The sequence below is a fragment of the Canis aureus genome, unplaced genomic scaffold (genome assembly GCF_053574225.1).
Source record: "Canis aureus isolate CA01 unplaced genomic scaffold, VMU_Caureus_v.1.0 ptg000132l_RagTag, whole genome shotgun sequence".
NCBI classification, from domain to species: domain Eukaryota; kingdom Metazoa; phylum Chordata; class Mammalia; order Carnivora; family Canidae; genus Canis; species Canis aureus.
Window position 1 is genome coordinate 200,437 of NW_027554443.1, and position 20,440 is coordinate 220,876.

The following is a 20,440-nucleotide window of genomic DNA, read 5'->3' on the forward strand; positions in this document are numbered from 1 at the left end:
AAATGGTGGGTATTTGTCGTTTCTAATGGCTGAGTAATATTCCATTGTATACATAGACCACAGCTTCTTTATCCATTCATCTTTCAATGGACACCGAGGCTCCTTCCACAGTTTGGCTATTGTGGACATTGCTGCTAGAAACATCGGGGTGCAGGTGTCCTGGCCTTTCATTGCATCTGTACCCTTGGGGTAAATCCCCAGCAGTGCAATTGCTGGGTCGTAGGGCAGGTCTATTTTTAACTCTTTGAGGAACCTCCACACAGTTTCCCAGAGTGGCTGCACCAGTTCACATTCCCACCAACAGTATAAGAGGGTTCCCTTTTCTCCACATCCTCTCCAACATTTGTGGTTTCCTGCCTTGTTAATTTTCCTCATCGTCACTGGTGTGAGGTGGTATCTCATTGTGGTTTTGATTTGTATTTCCCTAATGGCAAGTGATGCCGAGCATTTTCTCATGTGCATGTTGGCCATGTCTTTGGTAGCATGGCAGGATACAAAATCAATGCCCAGAAATCAATGGCATTTCTATACACTGACAATGAGACTGAAGAAAGAGAAATTAAGGAGTCAATCCCATTTACAATTGCACCCAAAAGCATAAGATACCTAGGAATAAACCTAACCAAAGAGATAAAGGATCTATACCCTAAAAACTATAGAACACTTCTGAAAGAAATTGAGGAAGACACAAAGAGATGGAACAATATTCAATTCTCATGGATTGGTAGAAATAATATTATGAAAATGTCAATGTTACCGAGGGCAATTTACACATTTAACACAATCCCTAACAAAATACCATAGACTTTCTTCAGAGAGTTAGAACAAATTATTTTAAGATGTGTGTGGAATCAGAAAAGACCCCGAATAGCCAGGGGAATTTTTAAAAAGAAAACCAGGGATCCCTGGGTGGCGCAGTGGTTTGGCGCCTGCCTTTGGCCCAGTGCACGATCCTGGAGACCCGGGATTGAATCCCACGTCAGGCTCCCGGTGCATGGAGCCTACTTCTCTCTCTGCCTCCCTCCCTCCCTCTCTCTCTCTCTCTCTCTCTGTGACTATCATAAATAAATAAAAATTTAAAAAAAGCTTGTTTAAAAAAAAAATAAAAAAGAAAACCATAGCTGGGGGCATCACAATGCCAGATTTCAGGTTGTACTACAAAGCCGTGGTCATCAAGACAGTGTGGTACTGGCACAAAAACAGACACATAGATCAGGGGAACAGAATAGAGAACCCAGAAGTGGACACTCAACTTTATGGTCAACTAATATTCGACAAAGGAGGAAAGACTATCCACTGGAAGAAAGACAGTCTCTTCAATAAATGGTGCTGGGAAAATTGGACATCCACATGCAGAAGAATGAAACTAGACCACTCTCTTGCACCAGACACAAAGATAAACTCAAAATGGATGAAAAATCTAGATGTGAGACAAGATTCCATCAAAATCCTAGAGGAGAACACAGGCAACACCCTTTTTGAATTCGGCAACAGTAACTTCTTGCAAGATACATCCATGAAGGCAAAAGAAACGAAAGCAAAAATGAACTATTGGGACTTCATCAAGATAAGAAGCTTTTGCACAGCAAAGGATACAGTCAACAAAACTAAAAGACAACCTACAGAATGGGAGAAGATATTTGCAAATGACGTATCAGATAAAGGGCTAATTTCCAAGATTTATAAAGAACTTATTAAGCTCAACACCAAAGAAACAAACAATCCAATCATGAAATGGGCAAAAGACATGAACAGAAATCTCACAGAGGAAGACATAGACATGGCCAACAAGCACATGAGCAAATGCCCTGCATCACTGGCCATCAGGGAAATACAAATCAGAACCACAATGAGATACCACCTCACACCAGTGAGAATGGGGAAAATTAACAAGGCTGGAAACCACCAATGTTGGAGAGGATGCGGAGAAAAGGGAACCCTCTTGCACTGTTGGTCGGAATGTGAACTGGTGCAGGCCACTCTGGGAAACTGTGTGGAGGTTCCTCAAAGAGTTAAAAATAGACCTGCCCTACGACCCAGCAATTGCACTGCTGGGATTTACCCCAAAGATACAGATGCAGTGAAACGACGGGACACCTGCACCCTGATGTTTCTGGCAGCAATGTCCACAATAGCCAAACTGTGGGAGGAGCCTCGGTGTCCATCGAAAGATGAATGGATAAAGAAGATGTGAAAGGGAATAGAGGGGAAGGGAGAAGAAATGGGTAGGAAATATCAGAAAGGGAGGCAGAACATGGAAGACTCTTAACTCTGGGAAACGAACTAGGGGTGGTGGACGGGGAGGAGGGCGGGGAGTGGGGGTGACTGAGTTGTGGGCACTGAGGGGGGCACTTGATGGGATGAACACTGGGTGTTATTCTGTATGTTGGCATATTGAACAGCAATAAAAAATAAATTTTCATTAGAAAAAATGAAAGAAAGAAAGAGAAAGAAAGAAAGAAAGAAAGAAAGAAAGAAAGAAAGAAAGAAAAGGAAGAAATAAAGAAAGAAAAGAAAGAAAGAAGAAAGAAAGAAAGAAAGAAAGAAAGAGAAAGAAAGAAAGAAAGAAGAAAGAAAGAGAAAGAAAGAAAGAAAGAAAGAAAGAAAGAAAGAAAGAGAAAGAAAGAAAGAAAGAAAGGGAAGAAATAAAGAAAGAAAAAGAAAGAAAGAAGAAAGAAAGAAAGAAAGAAAGAAGAAAGAGAAAGAAAGAAAGAGAAAGAAAGAAAGAGAAAGAAAGAAAGAAAGAAAGAAAGAAAGAAAGAAAGAAAGAAAGAAAGAAAGAAAGAAAAAGGGATCCCTGGGTGGCGCAGCAGTTTGGCGCCTGCCTTTGGCCCAGGACGTGATCCTGGAGACCCGGGATCAAATCCCACATCGGGCTCCCGGTGCATGGAGCCTGCTTCTCCCTCTGCCTCTCTCTCTCTCTCTCTCTCTGTGTGACTATCATAAAAAAAAAAAAGCAGTGGTTAATTTTTCGGAATAACTTTAAAAAGGACATCAGAATTTTATGCTTTTCCAGAATTTCCTGCCTTATACTGAAATACAACATCCTTATTTCTAATGGCTCAGTTTGAATTGCTATGCACAGCAAGGGACAAGAGGCCTAGGGGCCGAAAGCAAGACCGAGGGTAATTCAGGAGTGTCACAACCCTTCCAGGGACAAGTACCAAGTCAAAAAAAGTGTTTTTCTTATCTCTTGAGAAGAGATGAAGAAATGAAACATCGTAAGTATGTCAGATGGGTTTTTTGTATGATACACTAGAAAACAATCTCTGAGATTTTATTCCAAGCTTTGTACACACTCCTTCAAATACTTCATCCACTCGAAACTAGCTAGGAGCTCAAAAGTATATTTGCTTGAATGCTAAGTGACCTCAACAGGAGCTATAGTCAGGGTGCCACCACCCAATTTATGTGACTGATAAGTTTTAAAAGGGGCAATATGAGAGTTTACAGACATCGATAATAGCTTCAAATATGACTCGCATATGTAAGGAAACCTTTTAAGGTATCTTAACCGGTCCAGAAACCCAGACAGTTAGTATTCTGTTTTCCATTTTCGTTTTCATTAAATCGTCCTCAATCAGCAATGTGACTAAGATAAATAGACAGCAGTACACGAGATAAAAATAGGAAGGCTCCTCAAAAACTCTCCTTAAATTCTATGCATGATTCATATTCAGCTTGAAAACCATTAGTTAAGAATGAAATAGCCAAAGATTCTAGCATATGAAGTGTGATGTATACCAACTTCTTAACCCTACAATATAATGGTAGGAAAGCTAACTCTGAAACCAAAACTCCATACCTAAAATAATTAGTACCAATACTTAGAATATAGCAAGATTTATTTTTCTTCCATTGTCTCTTACTTTCCACACAATAAGACAGGACATTATCAGGGTTGCCTGAACTATGTATGAAGTCAAGTCTATTTTTTTCTATCTGGCTATCATTCATAAAAACAAAATTCAAGGTTCTATTTACTTTATTTTAAAAAATATATTTTATTTATTTATTCATGAGAGACACTGAGACAGAGAGGCAGAGACGTAGGCAGAGAGAGAAGCAGACTTTGTGCAGGGAGCCTGACGTGGGACTGGATCCTAGGACTCCAGGATAATGCCCTGAGCTGAAGGCAGACGCTCAACCGCTGAGCCACCCAGGCGTCCCTCTATTTACTTTCATTAATTCAGCTAATAGGAGCTTTTGGGGGAATGAGAAGGGTACTTAGTGAGAAAAAGAGAGAAAGATAACGGTTGTGCTTATGTGTCCCGGAGAAGTAATTCTCTTCCTCCTACTACTCCATATACTAGAGTTACTATAGTATTCTTTTCTCATGTTTTAAAGACTACTATTCAGCAATTTAGGGGTTTTAAGGATTTATAACCTCCAGTCAAAATAGTATTTCATCTATCAATTGTCATTTCCATATTGGCACTAGCTCCTAGTTTCATTCACAAAACTAGGGTTGTCAGGGCCTTAATGAGGCAATCCTTCTGCCTCCATCACCCCACTGGTTAGGCCTAACATATGCCTACTCATTCAGTTCTGAAACCACCTGCAGAGAGGAAGTTAAATGAAGAAAAGTAAAGCATCACACTGTCACCATCTTTAGATAAGCTCTAATTTTACCCAAAGGAGAAAACTTTAACCACGATAACAAAGCTGGCAATGACCATGATTAAATGATGCCTGTCATTCTGTCCTACCCCTGGGAGCTGCTCTCCACCCACTCCCAGGTGATGAATGTGTTTCTCTTGGTACACTGGGTTTAGATTGGCAAAGGAAGCAGACAGTTAAATTCATCAATCACCAGAGTGGGCAAAGCAGTATTTGATCTGCTCTGGAGAAAGGATGGGGACCTGAACAAAACTCATTGACAGCACAAAACCAAGGTCATCTCCCAGTACCACGAATACATCAAAGCAGGCTCATTTAGTCTCAAAGTGTGAGTCACAAATACTAAGCCTGGAAGAGATCTTAGAGAACCTGAAACCAATCCATTGACACACAAATCAGAGAATTCCCTCCCTCCACAACAATAAAACAAAACCAGACTCCATGACTCAGCATTTGTTATCCATACTCTTGAAATTTGTTATCTATTAGATGTCAATGTTCTGAATTCCAAAGCTATACCCAGTTACTGATTCCACATGGTATATACTTCCTGACCAGTAAATCTACATGAAAAAAAAAAGTTTAAATGTGAACAAATTTGCTGCTTATATCAACATGAAAAACAAAACAAACAGAATCCAACTTATCTGTCAACCCCCTCTTTTTTTTCCTTTTCCAAATTGCTTTTTAATGCCTGAAATTTGAAAACCAACAGCTACTTCTACAGGCTTTTTCAAGGCCCTGAAAACAATGACGTACTAGTAAATCTCTTATTAGTATCCTATAGATTCACAAGCTCAAGAAAACTCAAGATGACAGGTTTCATGAATATTTTCTTTCAAGAACTTTATAGTTTAACCATCCCATGAAAAATAAATCTCCTTATTATGATATCCTGCTAAAGAGATAGACCCAAAAGTGTGTCCCTTTGTACAAGTATGTACTTCTTAACAGTGGCCACAAAGGAACAATAGGCATACAAAACCAAATACTATATTTCCAAATATCTGAAAAGAAAAAAAAAAGAATCATACCACCGCCTATTTTGTTCTCCTCATTACCTGTCACTCTTTTTTAGGGATAAATGGCCTGATGATTTTCTTACAATAGTTCCACAGCTTAAAGCAGCAAAAAACATTTAAAATTTTTTTAAAAAAGCAAAAAAGTTATGATTTCAAAACAGAAATGAGAAATTCACTTTTGTTATTTGAATGTGTGCTGCATGGAAAATCATTATGATCCTTCCACTTGCAAATGTTTCGGACCCTTCGGTAAATATGTGTTTTCTAATTAAACAGTAACTCTCTGTTTAAAATAAAAATTGGTATGATAGGTCCATGTCCATTTTCAAAAAGTGTATTTTTCAATGACATCCAAGATAGGTCAGCATTTTCCCACTACTGCAAAAAACAGCAATGTGTATCCTCGACGCAGGTATTACAACACATAAATACACTGTTGCCCTGGCTCTCCCTCTGGTTCCATCTACTCTCTTGCTGTGCAACAGCTATAGCATAAAAAAGCCTATTCTCACACGCTTTTGATATTACACTATTTAATCACATACAGCTGTGGCTTACAAGACTGCTACAAAACACAATTTTAATGTAGTACTCGAAGCCAATTGTGGATAAACATCAACCATTTACTCCAAATAAGAAGTCCAACACTACAAAGATTTTCTTTTAAAGAAAGACTGGTTTTCTTAGAATTTGGCATGGACGTAATTGTGACTGAGCCCTCTCTCTGCCAAAAAGACTGATAATGTCAAAAAGGATTGTGTAAAATCATATTAGTGCAATAATGACGCTTTCCAGAATTCCTGGAGCCAGAAAGACCTGAAATGAACTTACATCCTACTTCTCTTCTTTTGTCTCCCTCCCTGCAAATCACCCCTACCTCCAACCCTCTAATAGATTTAATTACTTCAGAGAAATAATTTTGATTTATAATTCTATTGTTCTTTTCCCAAACTGAGAGAAAGCGAAAGGAAGCTGTTAGGAAGATACTGTTAGAACAAATTGACATGAGGTTTCTTTTGAATTAAGAATGATTCTGGAGAGAAAGACAACAACAACATGAACTTTTCACATAGCTCCTCCTTTTAGCTAGGCACTAAACTTAGTACTGTGAAAACAATGGCTGCATTATAGAAAAGACAATTCCAAAGATAATTTAATATGGGGGGGAGGTAAAGAAAACAGGACAACTAGAAAGGGAGAGTGGCCCCTTGTTACTATTTTTCTCTTATTCAAAACCAATTAAAATTGTGTACATTCTCAAATGAGACAAACAAGATTTATCATAGTTTCATGCTCTCATATTACCCCCTGAAGCGAAAGACATATTTGGAGTTGTACCTCAAGGTTCTATTGCTGGACAATTTTTAGAAAACCAGTTTTGTATGTTTCAGCCTTTCAAAGGAAAACAGAACTTGGGAGTTTTCAAGGCTGTTTTAAAACTGGCAAGTTACCAACTCTGGCTATCAATGCAAATCTGAGGCAGGAAGTACTAAGGAAATCCTAAACTCTTTCCCTCCCTCTGCAGGATTTTCTACATTTTCATGTGCAAGAAGCATGTTAAGGGGTTGTCCTGTTTTGCTTTTGAAGGATCTGTACATTCACATCTTTGAGAATATCCCTTGCCCCATAGGAGCCTCTCTCTTCCTTTCCCTACTCCTTAGTCCTTCGTGTTTCAAGTGTTTGCTCTCTCTATGGCACAATCAATCGGGCTCTAGCTAGACTTTGAGAGATGAGCAGCTGTCCAGGCTGCAGATGGTTGGAAACTCAGCCTGAAGTCAGTGTGTAGTTGATGAGTTACTCCCTATACCTGACCCCAACTCCAACTTCACACCAGGTTCTGAATACGATCTGAGTAGCAGCAGCCAGAAAAACTCTGTTGGGTCCCACAGATCTTTCTGCAAGATCTTCAGGGGAAGCAGATGGTCCAAGGCGGGAAAGCAGTAGGCTGATGGAAAAGCAGCATGAGTAGAAACCATGCCCTGGATCGGTAGAAACATCGTGACCCGGTCAGGGTAAGGAAATGGAAGGAAGGACTAGCTTGCTGTGTGCGTTTGGATGCATTTTAAAGTTTTGGGGAGGTGATAAAGTTTTCCAGATACCACACATGAGGGAAATATCTTTCTCAGCAACAAAGTATCAATTCACCAGGCTGTGACCATGTTTTACTCTTTTTAGCCTTCCTAGTTATGATTAAGTTGCCTTTCCAAGAAACCCTCCACAAAATAACTCAGATTGCGATTCACCCTGGGTCTCACAATGCAATAGCAACAGGTTGCTTGCTTTGAATGGGCTATAACAAAATTGCTGAGAAATATTAGGTTGTGACTCAATCAAACGTGATTATGGATATTATCATTAAGCTAATGAGCTATTTTTTGGTCCCCTTTCTCTAAAGTTTGCTGATTATCCTGGTGGCCTTCAAAGAGCAAATTCGTTTTGATGAAGATTTTTTTTTTTTAAATCTGGCTATGGCTCTTATGTAAGTATTAAAGCATGTCATCAAGATTGCTTCTTTTCTGCTCAATCACAGTGTTTCTTTTTTAAATTGCTTCTTTTAATAGGGGGGAAAAATGGCCAAAAGAAAATTGACAAATGACAGCTTTTAATGCAAGGTCTTGGAAAACATGCATCCTAGAACAATACCGCTACAAGATAGCTATCAGCTAGTCATTGGGTTTTCATTTTACTTCTATGTACATTTATCTAATATAATAATTTAAGCATTTGGAAAATTATTCAAAGGGAGAGAAGCATAAGTAACTTATTTCTAATTTCTTTTTCTTTTTAAGCAACAAAGGTAGTGAATTAGTTCTAATGTGATGAGAAAATAAGAGGAGCAGAGAAAGCAGGGAAGGGCCCCAAGTTTTTCTAAAACTTTAATTGCATTTGAGGAAAGGGAAACCTTTCCATTTATTTAGACACCCTACTCTCATTTTGTTTTATCATAAGAAAAGAGCAGCTGTATCTAACACACACATTTAAGTAGAAAGAAAACGTTCAGTATTTTGTACTGTCTGAATAAATGCAATGATACACCTTGAGTTCTTTAAGAACCCCATAAAGATTCTTCACCCCAAACTAATGTCAGTAAATGGCTTTTGTTGATTAGTTAAGAACACCTGGTTTTACAGGACAGCTTAAGTTATGATGTCACCAGAATATGACTTTTATAGTCAACCACAGAACTCTATTTTTATCAACCATAAGTATTCTTTATGTATCAGTATCATTTTAAATAGCTCTGATTTTTAAAATAGATTATAACTATAAGCCAAGGCTAGGACTGTAGATTTTGTGAATTCCACCAAGGCTTGCTTACCAAATAAACATGAGCAGCATGTATTCCCCTCAGAATTATTATAGGTAATATTTTAAGATAAAAATATAAAAGGAGCAAAAAGACAACACTGAAATAACCCAGTTGTTTTCATGCTATACTGGGTCATGATAGTACTTTCTTACATAGTATTCATGCTGCCAGAAAGTCCCCACATTTTAAAGTATGATTGATCCTTATTCTCATTCCCTGTGTGCCCAAGTTTCAAAGCAGGGCACGTTTTCACATCTTCAGCTTCCAGGAATGTTATTAATGTCTATCATTTCAGAGCCACCGAAACAGTATTCGACAACTTCACAGCTCTGTCGAAAGTTTGCAACATAATCAATATGAACTACCATGATAGCCAAAGTAGCTGATCCTATATTCCCCATCACCCTGATCTGATTGCCCGAATATCAGTTTAGGTCACCTAATGGATCTACCTTCTTTAAAAATGTTCCAGAAGTTGATGGCTTTGACTAGCTTGAAAGTAACAAGATCCAGATGCTGCCTGTCTACACACTAAACTACACAGGACCCCAAAACAGATTTTTTTTAAATTCCCTCTATGTTTTTCAGGCTCTCCTCTTTTCCCTCACCACTGCACTTTCTTTACCTCAATCCCTCTCTCTCTCCCTCTCCCAGTCTCTCTCTTCACACACACACACACACACACACACACACACACACACACACTTCCCATCAGTGTAGCTCATCCAACATCCTGTCCTTAATATAATGTGCAAGACATTATTTCCTGCTAGCAATAAGTTAAAAGAAATCTCAGTCAGGAAAGCAATTATTCCATTCATTTTTATCTAAAGTTTCCTTTCTGAATATGCTTCATAGTCAAAAAAAGAACCAAAAAGAAAGCATGAATTTTGAAACATTTGGAAAAATTTAGCCAAATGAGTAAAAGGGATGGAATGTCCGATATTTTTCATGGAACCCTTGGGTTTGTTGTTTTTATTTCTTGGGGGGGATGAGGAATGACTATAAATTTCCTCTTTTAGACTAGCCCTTGCTTTGCCATTTCCTTGAGGAAGGCAGACAGCATTCTCCACCCAATCCCCCAAGAGTTAAAACACACTGCACTGCACGGGAGCAGGAGGGCTGGTCTACTAAAGCAGCAGCCCCACAAACTAAATGCTCACAAGGGCAAAAAGCAATGTGAGGAGACCTTGCAGGGGCAGGGCGAGTCATGGAGCGATTGAAAAAGAAAGAAAAAAAAGCAACAATTTTTAATAGAATTCGGAAAGTCTGCTGCCTCGTCTGGTTTACAAATAGGCATTGTTGGAGGAGACAGAATAAATAAGAGCTAACTACAGCATGGATTACCGAACACTAATCCCATCAACGAGTCCCGGTGGCAGCACAGATCACTCAGGCACGCCTTGGTCACTCTCCGCATATTTATTTATTAAGAAGACAGTGGAGTCTGGCTAATGCGATACAAAATTAATATCACCTGTAAAGAAACATAACCCATACATTCAAAGCGATAACTCTACCGACACCCTCCCCCCCAACTCAATCAAGTCCAATTTAACTGACAAATTGGAGCAGTGATTTCACACCTGAGAGCCTTTCAGGTCTGAACTGCAGGATCAAGTTCATGGTTGGCACTGCCCACTGCTTAGTTACGTGGGCTTTCCACTGGCCCCGTAATGGTCATTTACGCACACACATAAAGACTAAAGTATTAAAAGTTTTTTTTAATTTTTTTAATTTATTTATGATAGTCACACACAGAGAGAGAGGCAGAGACATAGGCAGAGGGAGAAGCAGGCTCCATGCACCGGGAGCCCGACGTGGGATTCGATCCCAGGTCTCCAGGATCACGCCCTGGGCCAAAGGCAGGCGCCAAACCACTGCGCCACCCAGGGATCCCAAGACTAAAGTATTTAACCAATTCGTGTCCAATTATCATCAGTTATATTTCATCCCGTTTCAAGACCCACAGGCCTCCTGATGGCAGCCAGCACAGAAAAACAGAGCTTCGAAAAGTAAAGAACATCTATTGTAAAGCTCCAAACTTCAGTCTCTAGAGTCTTGATCACCCTCCATATAAAATAAAATATGTAAGGCAAATACACAAAAACAAAAGCACACCCAAACAAACTCTACGGGACGTCAGTTAGTCGTACTATACCTTCCCACACCTTCTTTCATTCTATACTCTGTGATTGAAAGTCTGAGTTGCCCCCACCCTGGTGCATCCTATCCAGTGAGAAAAACCCTTTCAGAGCCACAAAGAACAGCTCACCAGAAAAGCCTCTGAAATCGTTGTTGTTCCTGATAATCACTGTCACAATCTCCTTTCTAACAACCCTGTCCATCTGCAAAGCACTTTACTACGGACATCAGGAACATCTTTATGTTGCCAAATAACAACAAAGGAACACGAGCGAAACTATTATCTCCGCTAGAAGAGAAAAACCACAGTCCCAGGGCTTGCTTTCTTCTCATATTCTCCTCTGCCTCAGTAACTCCATTGCTATGTTACTAATTTCAAAGAAGCAGGAAGAGGTGATGGGAAAGGGGAGGTAAATAATAATCCACATGCCTGTTTCCCATCCCAAGTGCAGGATACACACTGCTTGCCAGACTGTGGGTCGAGCCATACCTTGGTTTAGAGACAGTGAGGATAGTAGTAAGTGTACTGGGGGTACATTTGTGGCTGATCCAGGCGTTTACCCATGTAGCTGGAATCTTTATCTCCGAGGCAGGGAACTCGATGACACGGTATGGTGCCCCAGGCCGAGCGTCCTCTTAAACCACTATTCCTGATGGTCCCGATGACTGATGAGGCTTCAGAGATCCTTCGTCTTCCACCACTCACTAGTTCCAACACGGCAGGAATTTAAAAAAGAAACACAAAATAAAGAAAGAAAGAAAAAAGAAAGAAAGAAAGAAAGAAAGAAAGAAAGAAAGAAAGAAAGAAAAAAGGAAAGGTATTGGTAGAACAACACACGCACACACACACGCGCGCGCACACACACACACACACACACAGCCTTCCCAGATCCTGCCTTCCTTCCCCCAGCTGCCAGGGTCCACTTGGGATGAGGCACTTTGTTCTCTACCCAGGCTGTCTGTAGTGATGTCAATTGCCAGCGTTTGTAAAGAGGGAGAGAAGAAAAAAATCAAAGTCTTTTTAGCACAACTCCGAATCCTTGCAGATCAGCTTCCTGTCTCCTGTTTGTCTCTTTCCCCACCTTAAAGAAAAAGGGAAAAAAAGAAAGAAGAAAGAAAGAAAGAAAACAAAAAAATGAAAAAGAAAAAAAAAAAGAAAGAGAAAGGGGAAAAGAAAACAAAACAAAACAACCTTGCACAGCCTGGTTGCTGCTGTCTCCCTTCCAGAGTGACATGGTGTTCGGGCTCCTCCTGTCCTTTCATTCACTTCCTCTCCTTCCAGCTGGTGGGTGGAACCTCTCCAGGGAGCAGGGTATGCAGTCCAGAAAGCTGCAGTATTTCCTCCAAGAAAAAAAAAAAAGCCTGCTTCAACCCCTGCTGCAAGCAAAGTCCTGATTCCCTCTGCTGGCTATCTCGAACAGCAAAGCAATTTTTGCAGCAAAGCTGCTGCCGCTGGAACTGAACCCAGGGAACTCAAATTCGGGCGGTGGATTATTTCTTATCCTTCCCTCCATCTACCCCACACAAGAGCTGCCTTTTTTTTCTTGCCAAGTGGCAAGGTAAGCCACACTGCTAAAGCAAACACAGAAGACCACGGGAGGGAAGAGAGGACGAAGGGAGGAAGGAAGAGAAAGACAAAAATAAAAGCAGACGGACGACCCGTGCTGGTTAAAATGGAACAAGTGTGTCCCAGATGCTTTCAGAACCTGTTAACATACGAAAGCCAGATGAATCCAAGACCCGGTCCAGAAACTAACCTTTTACTTCTCGGAGGACACGGAGGATGCTAAGCATTGAAGAAATTTGAGAGTCTATGCCAGGACTACTATTAGCAAGCCCTGCATCGTCAGATCACAAGGACCCACTTGCCATAGCCGAAATGATCATTCTTACCCTTACATCCGTTTTGTAAGCATCAAAGGAGGTATCCCATTAGGTTTACAGGCGTCTTCATAAATAAAAGCTCTGGTTCTCTCACTGTCTATCTATGATGATTTTGATTCAGGGATGCTTTAATCACTTTCCCGATGTCATCACAAAAAAAAGCACAATTACCTGACAGAGTTTTTCCCCACCAATAATAAGTAATATTCTGACATGTCTGTCAGCTGTTACATTATAATACAAATGGTTTCAGCGAAAATATATTTCCTTTAAGGGTCCCTTTTCAAGGCAGTCAAGGCTAAAATTAGACATGCCAGCTGTGTTTTGCTGTGAGCGCTCACGCATGCCCAAAGCGTGGCCAGACCAACATTGAGCGCCTCTCCACTTCGTCAAACCAGCTCTGTTCTCCCCAGCCTAGAGCTGCCTTTTCAGATAAGAGGTTCCTGGTACAAATCCAGCTTCCTAGTGAGGAAGAACAGAGAATTCCAGCCCGGTGCACAATATGGTATCCAGCCACAAACAAGCCCTGCCGCCCGTGAGGTCACTGGCTTTCACTCAGGGGTCTGGTTATTAGAAGCTGTGTGAGTGCATGGATATTCCTTGGAAAAAGTTAAGGATGGTGGATAAATAGCTTTATGTTTGACAAGAATAACAACCAGAAAGAAGGAAGGAGAGAGGGTGGGAAGGTAGGAGTTAGAAGCCCTGATATCACTGTCATTAAGAGAATTAAATCAATTCCACCAACATTGAAATGTGTTCTTCTGGGCCTTATTCGTCCCATCCAGAAAGTGGAAATGCTGCCAACTTATGTGGCTGAAGGTGGTAAACGGAATCAGATACTAAATCAAAACTACATTGATTTAAAAATCATTCAGTGGCATCTCAATGCTCAGACAATAAAGTCTTGGCTTCTTGGAATAGTTTTCAAGACCCTTGAAAACCCAACTTTATTCTCCAGCCTCAGACAGTAAACTCTGGCCCTCGTAGTCTATATCTGAGTCACAGTGAACTGCTTTTAAAGTGGAATGTGCGGAGGATCCCTGGGTGGCTCAGCGGTTTGGCGCCTGCCTTCAGCCCAGGGCCTGAATCTGGAGTTCCGGGATCGAGTCTCACGCCGGGCTCCCTGCATGGAGCCTGCTTCTCCCTCTGCCTGTGTCTCTCTGCCCCTCTCTCTCTGTCTCTATAAATAAAATCTTTAAAAAAATAATAAACTGGAATGTGCCCTCTCAGGGACTTCTTTCATCTGCTCTGCCCCAAATGGTCTTGCATCCCCATTCAGCCCATCCTTCAGCTCTCAACATGGATATCACCCCTCGGAATAGCTTTCCCTAAAGCCTCCCTTCCCTGCTGCACCTTATATTTGCCCTAAAAGGATGCTTATCCTGGGCAACTGTCTGTTAATTGCATGTTTGTTTCTTCTAGGATGCCGGAAAAGCATCAGGAAAAGCAGAAAAGTAGGAGTCCCCATCATTCTCATTCACGTTCCTATTTCCACAAACTGTCATGGAATCTGACACAAAATGGTGCTCTGCAAGTGTTTGAAGAGTAAGATACCTTAAACCCGATAAAAATTCTAAGTCAATTCGTATCCTCTCTCAGTACATTTCAGTACACTTCTGGATGCAGGGGATAGAGTGGTAACACGGATCAGAACAATGTCCATCCCTCATAGAATATATATTCTAGTGAGGGAGATAAGCAAAGAAGTAAGCAAGTAAACAGGCATTATCAATCAGGTAATATGTAGTACTGTTCATAAATATAAAGCTAAGTAAACAGAAAGAGTCACGGGAATTCCACTTTAAATAAGATAGTCAGGAAATGCTCACCAAGAAAGAGCTCTGAGGTTAAAGGAAGAGTGGGAACCACACCCTGGGTGTTGTGTACTATGAGAGCACTTCTTGTGAGAGCCAAGGCCTTCGTTCCAATCCTGCCTTTGCCAGATCACTCTGCCTCCTTTCTCATCCATCCAGTGTCACTACACACTTCATACGGTTATCATGAAAATTCACCACAACAAACATGCAAAGCATTTATAACGCCTTGGAACATACTGGATCTGCCCAATAAATGTCAGCTTGTCTCTGGGGGAAGATCATCCCAGGCAGAGAGAACAGGAAGAACAGAAGGCCTGGCAGCAAGAACACTTCTTTTGAAATGTGTGAGAAATGGCATAGGGACTGAAATGGAGCAAGTAAGAAGTAAAGACTATCAAACAAGACTAGAGAGGTTCCCTAGACCAGATCATATAAGCCTTGATGAGGAAAGCTAAATTACTGACAGGTAATAGTATAGCCTGGACTCTACCCAAATATTTTGATTATAGATCTAGCCATCTTCAACTATAGAATGCTGTTCTCCTAAATGACTTATTAAGGCTCCTCCAAATACTAAGACTTTTAAGGTCAGGATCCTCAATTTTGCCATGATGAGCAAAGGCTATCAATATTCTTTTACTAATAACTGGCCTAGCTACTCCTTGGAAGGAAAAGATTAGTGTCTTATTTACAAATGAAAGGCCAAATAAATAACTCCTTCACCCACGCTATAGCTCACTTATATGTAAAGTTCCCAGCATGTGTTGATGCTTTCTGCAATTTCTACACAAATTGCCACTTTACAAAATGGTATTGGATTATTGCTATATTCTTGGCATCAACTGTCATTAGTCTAAGCACATTCATCGAACACTTAAAGCTTTTCTTAAATAATGCAAAGACAGTTTACCACTTGTGAGAATCGCAGAACCTGTGTTTTATTTATTTATTTATTTATTTATTTATTTATTTATTTATTATTATTATTTATTTGTTTGTTTGTTTGTTTATTATTTATTTTCCTTCAGAGATACCAGTAGCCATCACAACTGAGGAGGCAAGATACTCATGTCAGAAATGGTTTTTATATCATGTCTACTCTGTTGGAGCCATAGTGCTTTCCATTTAAATGATCAAGTTAAGGTAGGAGGTAACTAATTTAAAACACTCTCTAAATCAGAAGCCAGCTGTGTCCCATTTGCCAAGTAACAAACAAATTTTGTACAAATCCAAGAGCAGCAAACTCATCAAAGGGCATGGACTCTTACAGATTCACGGGATTCATGGCACAGACTGGAGAGGCACTGATTTAAGACAAGTTCTTGGTTTCTAGGATAGAGACAACATCTCAGACATACCATCCATAAATAGAGAAGTGACGGTACCGAAACGAGGTTCAGTTGGGTAGAGACAGAGATTCTCTTCTGGTTTGCTCTTGATCTATCCAGTCAAAGAATAACTGGGTCCTCTCTCTGGCTGATTTATTTTTTAAATGACAAAGACTTAGTCAAAAGCAAAAGGAAAGAACAATAGAGAGAGAGGCATCATCATCATCATCATCATCACCATCATCATCACCATCATCATCATATGCTATCTTTGAAAGCAAGTATACTATTCTTACATTCATGATCATGAATAAATTAAAACAAACAAAACTGCCACTCGGTATTTGTTGCCCTCTTTATTCAAATTTGTGAAATCTCTTCAACACAGCAGTTGCCAAACAGATATTAAAGGTAAATGTTGTTGTTGTTGTTGTTGTTGTTGTTGTTTTTAGAAGACAAGATGGTAGATCACAAACTCCAACAGTAAAGTAGTAGTCTTTTGTCCTACTGGACATACCCATGGTTTAGGAACATACCCGAGACAAACTAGGAGAAAGAGACCACTAGTGATTCAAGCATTTGTGGTCCAAATTTAAACTATAATTAAATGTAAAATTTTAATGTAGATAAAAACAATGAAAATTGGCCTTGCTTCTGAGCAAAATTATAATGGACTATATTTTAAGACAGTCAACCAAATGGAGAAGAATAACTTAAAACAATGAACATTATTAACTTCAATGAAGTTTTACTGAGCATCTTGTATGTGCCTAAATAACCAAGAATAGCAATATAAAAACCATCACCCTTGTCCTCAAGTAGACTTAACATCTCAATATCTATTAAACATCAGTCATTCATAAATGACCTAAATGCCTTTCCTCTTATCTAAATACTAAATTTTAATAATTGTTATTAAATAACTTTAAGTTGACCCAATTTTTTAAATACATATTTTATTATAAATGTAAACAATGATATACTTGAAAACTTATGTTTATTTTGTTTTATTATCTTTTTAAAAATACTTATTTATTCTCTTGTTTTTTATATACTTAATACTGTGGTAGTCACATATGTTTCTCCTTTACCACTAGGATTACCAAGAGTCACATTTCTCCTCTTCATTGAAATTAGGCATGACAATGTGACTTGCTATGGCCAATAAAAATATGAAGCAAAAGTGATGCATGTAGAAGCTTTTAACTGTTGCTGTTTGATTCACTGGTCCACTCTTCCCTGATGGAAGCATGTGCTTAGATGGAGGAAGCATATTGGAAGGCTTAGAATAGCTGCTTCAAATAGTCACCTGAACCAGCCACTGACTTGTCACGAGCAAGAAATAAACTTTTGTTGTAATTATGCTAATGAGATTTAGTGACTTACCACAGCATCACTTAGCCTACCCTGACTAATATGATATTACTTGTAGTGTGATTTTATGCTTATTGATTTCTTTCTTTGAGAGTCTCTCCCACTAATATCCAAGCTAAAAGGGCAAGGAATTTATCTATCGTCTTCACTGTTAAATCTCCAGCACCCAGAACAATCCTTGGGATTTAATAGACATTTAATAAATATTTGTTAGATAAATGAGTAAAATATTAATTTAAAATCATCTAATTTATCTATCAGTGGTTAAAATGCAATACTTCATGAAATAGAAGGGAAATGAGGCTTATACTTAAAATGGAAAAAATGTTTAAGTCTTCTAGGAGGAAAATTGCTACGAGTGGAACTACTAAATGTTCAGAGACAAGGAAGGTTTTTCTGTACTGATCATATAGATGGCCTTTCATATACTAGATGCTGTACTAGAATTTCAGAAATGTTTCCCCAGTTAGAACTTAACAAGTTACTGGAAAATGGGTATGATTCTCCCTACTTTTTAGTTGAGCAAATTAAGAAGGAAAGGGTTTAGCTATCCAAACCAAATTAATACAGTTGTAACGTGGTAGGGGAATATTCCTAAGTCACATCTGCATAAAGCCCAAACCCAGATTTTTTTCTCAGCATCACTTGATGGAGATCTTAAATGTTTTATTCCAAAACTAGATTAAGATAATCTTTGTGTTTACAACAGAAAACTCACAGTATACATAAAAGTCCTAAATAAGTCAGTGTGTTTTCATAGAAACAGATGGTACTGAACAGAGAAAAAACTGGAAAGAAAGAACATGGCCTTCTATCAAATAGTATAAACTCTATTTGGACCACAGATGTGATGGTTAATTGTATGTGTCAACTTGGCTAGGCTATAGTGCCCAGTCATTTGGTCAAATACCAGTCTAGATGTTGCTGTGAGGTATTTTTCGATGTGGTTTACATTTACATGAGTAGACTCTGAGTAAAGCACCTTATTCTTCACAATGGGACTGAACTTCATCCAAAAACGTAAAGGCTTTAAGAATGAAGACTGAGATCCTTTTAGAAGGAAGAAATTCTGTCTCCAGACTGCCTTTGGCTTCTAGATTCAACGTCAGCTCTTCCTGAGTCTTCAGCCTGACAACCTGACCTGAAGTTTGGGGATCCACTCCCACCCCCCAGAATCACATGAGCCAATTCCTTTAAGATTCTCTTTGCATACAAACACATCTTACAGGTTATGTTTTTCTGGAAAACCCAGACAAATACACTAGGTTAATAAAATGAAATAAATGACAGCAATGAAGGTCAGTGATATAGGCACTCTTACACATTCCTAGTAAATATCTATAATGGTTCTAATAGAGCTTAACAAAATGTATAGCCTTAAAACTTTTCATCCTTGTCAGTCCCAGTAATTTCGGTTCTAGGAATCCAAACAGATCATCACTAGACATTTAGGAATAGGTAATTGGAGAACTCTGAGTATCCAACTCTAGTTTGGTTAAGTAAATCACAGTACAGAGTATGATTCAACCATTAAAATGATACTTAAGAAATACTTTAACATATGGGAAATGCTTAAGTCAAATAGTTAATGAAAAAATCAGAATACAGGGACACCTGAGTGGCTCAGCAGTTGAGCGCCTGTCTTTGACTCAGGGGGTGATCCTGTGGTCCTGGGATCAAGTCCCACATAGGGCTTCCTGCATGGAGCCTGCTTCTCCCTCTGCCTATGTCTCTCTCTCTATCTCTCATGAATAAATACATAAAATATTTTTTAAAAAAGAAAAAATCAGAATACAACCTTGTATATACAGTAGGTTTCCAACTATGAACTAAAAACACATAGACAAGACAATAGAACAACTACATCGAAGTAACAATAGTGGAAATGTTTCCTCTATGATAGTGTTATTGGTGATTTTACTTTTTTTCCTTATCCTTCCAGAAATCCCAGCATTTTTCAAATTTGTCTTAAAATGAGCATATATTTCATTATTTAAAATAAATATTATTTTTAAAGAATTCTCTTAGGTAAGTATATTCTTAAGATTTTTGTTGTTGGGGGATCCCTGGGTGGCGTAGCGGTTTGGCGCCTGCCTTTGGCCCAGGGCGCGATCCTGGAGACCCGGGATCGAATCCCACGTTGGGCTCCCGGTGCATGGAGCCTGTGTCTCTGCCTCTCTCTCTCTCTCTCTGTGACTATCGTAAATAAATAAATAAAAAATTTAAAAAAAAAAGATTTTTGTTGTTGTTGTTGTTGTTGTTAGCTGACAGGACATTTTAAAACACCCAGATATGACATTAAAATAAATTGTGTGTGCACTTGAAATAGCCATTTCCTTCTTACCTGAATCAAACATCACTTTAAGAAAAGTTTAACTTTCTTTAAAGACTGGGAGCATAAATTCTATAATTTAACAATGACAAAACTCTGATTTAAGGCCTATAACCAAATATCCTCATTTAAAGAAAGAAAAACAGCTACCAACGGCAAAGGACATATCTTTGCAGACACTACAGTAAACCTACATAAGTATCTGAAACATTAATTTTTTTAATATCCACTAATTCTGCCTTTGCATTTCTTTCTCTTTTTTTTTTTTTTTGCATTTCTTTCTCATAAGTTTATTTGTAAACATCAGTTTGCTTACAATATGCTGTAGAAACAGGGAATTTCTTTCTTTCTTTCTTTCTTTCTTTCTTTCTTTCTTTCTTTCTTTCTTTCTTTCTTTCTTTCTTTCTTTCTTTCTTTCTTTCTTTCTTTTTGGGGGGGTGGCTATCACTGTCTCCTTGTATATTTCCGTGCAAAGAATTCCACTATTTGCAGACCACTGAGCCAACTTTGTCTTCATGTAGGTGGCAGATTCTTGTGGCCTTCTTACAAACACACCTTCCGCCATGACTTTTGCCAGCAGTGAACCAGAGCTTTAGAAAACACCAACT

General features: G+C 39.1%; 2 long non-coding RNA genes across 5 annotated transcripts in view; one reads left to right on the plus strand and one right to left on the minus strand.

The window, feature by feature from the left end:
* LOC144309639 (uncharacterized) overlaps positions 1-13,394 on the minus strand; it is a 41,586-nt gene extending 28,192 nt beyond the window's left edge. Inside the window, exons 1-4 of one of the 3 annotated variants that reach the window (XR_013375575.1) lie at positions 12,991-13,375; positions 12,290-12,438; positions 11,555-11,802; positions 10,708-11,012 (exon numbers count right to left, since the gene is read on the minus strand). This is a non-coding gene — a long non-coding RNA (uncharacterized LOC144309639). Of the gene's footprint in view, positions 1-10,707; positions 11,013-11,554; positions 11,803-12,289; positions 12,439-12,854 lie in introns of those variants that run through there. The other 2 variants (XR_013375574.1, XR_013375573.1) reach the window with 2 other exon arrangements.
* LOC144309640 (uncharacterized) overlaps positions 1-20,440 on the plus strand; it is a 39,835-nt gene that overhangs the window by 9,138 nt on the left and 10,257 nt on the right. Inside the window, exons 3-4 of one of the 2 annotated variants that reach the window (XR_013375576.1) lie at positions 8,038-8,121; positions 14,404-14,715. The exons of the other annotated variant lie outside the window; for it this stretch is intronic. This is a non-coding gene — a long non-coding RNA (uncharacterized LOC144309640). Of the gene's footprint in view, positions 1-8,037; positions 8,122-14,403; positions 14,716-20,440 lie in introns of those variants that run through there. 2 annotated transcript variants of the gene reach the window in all.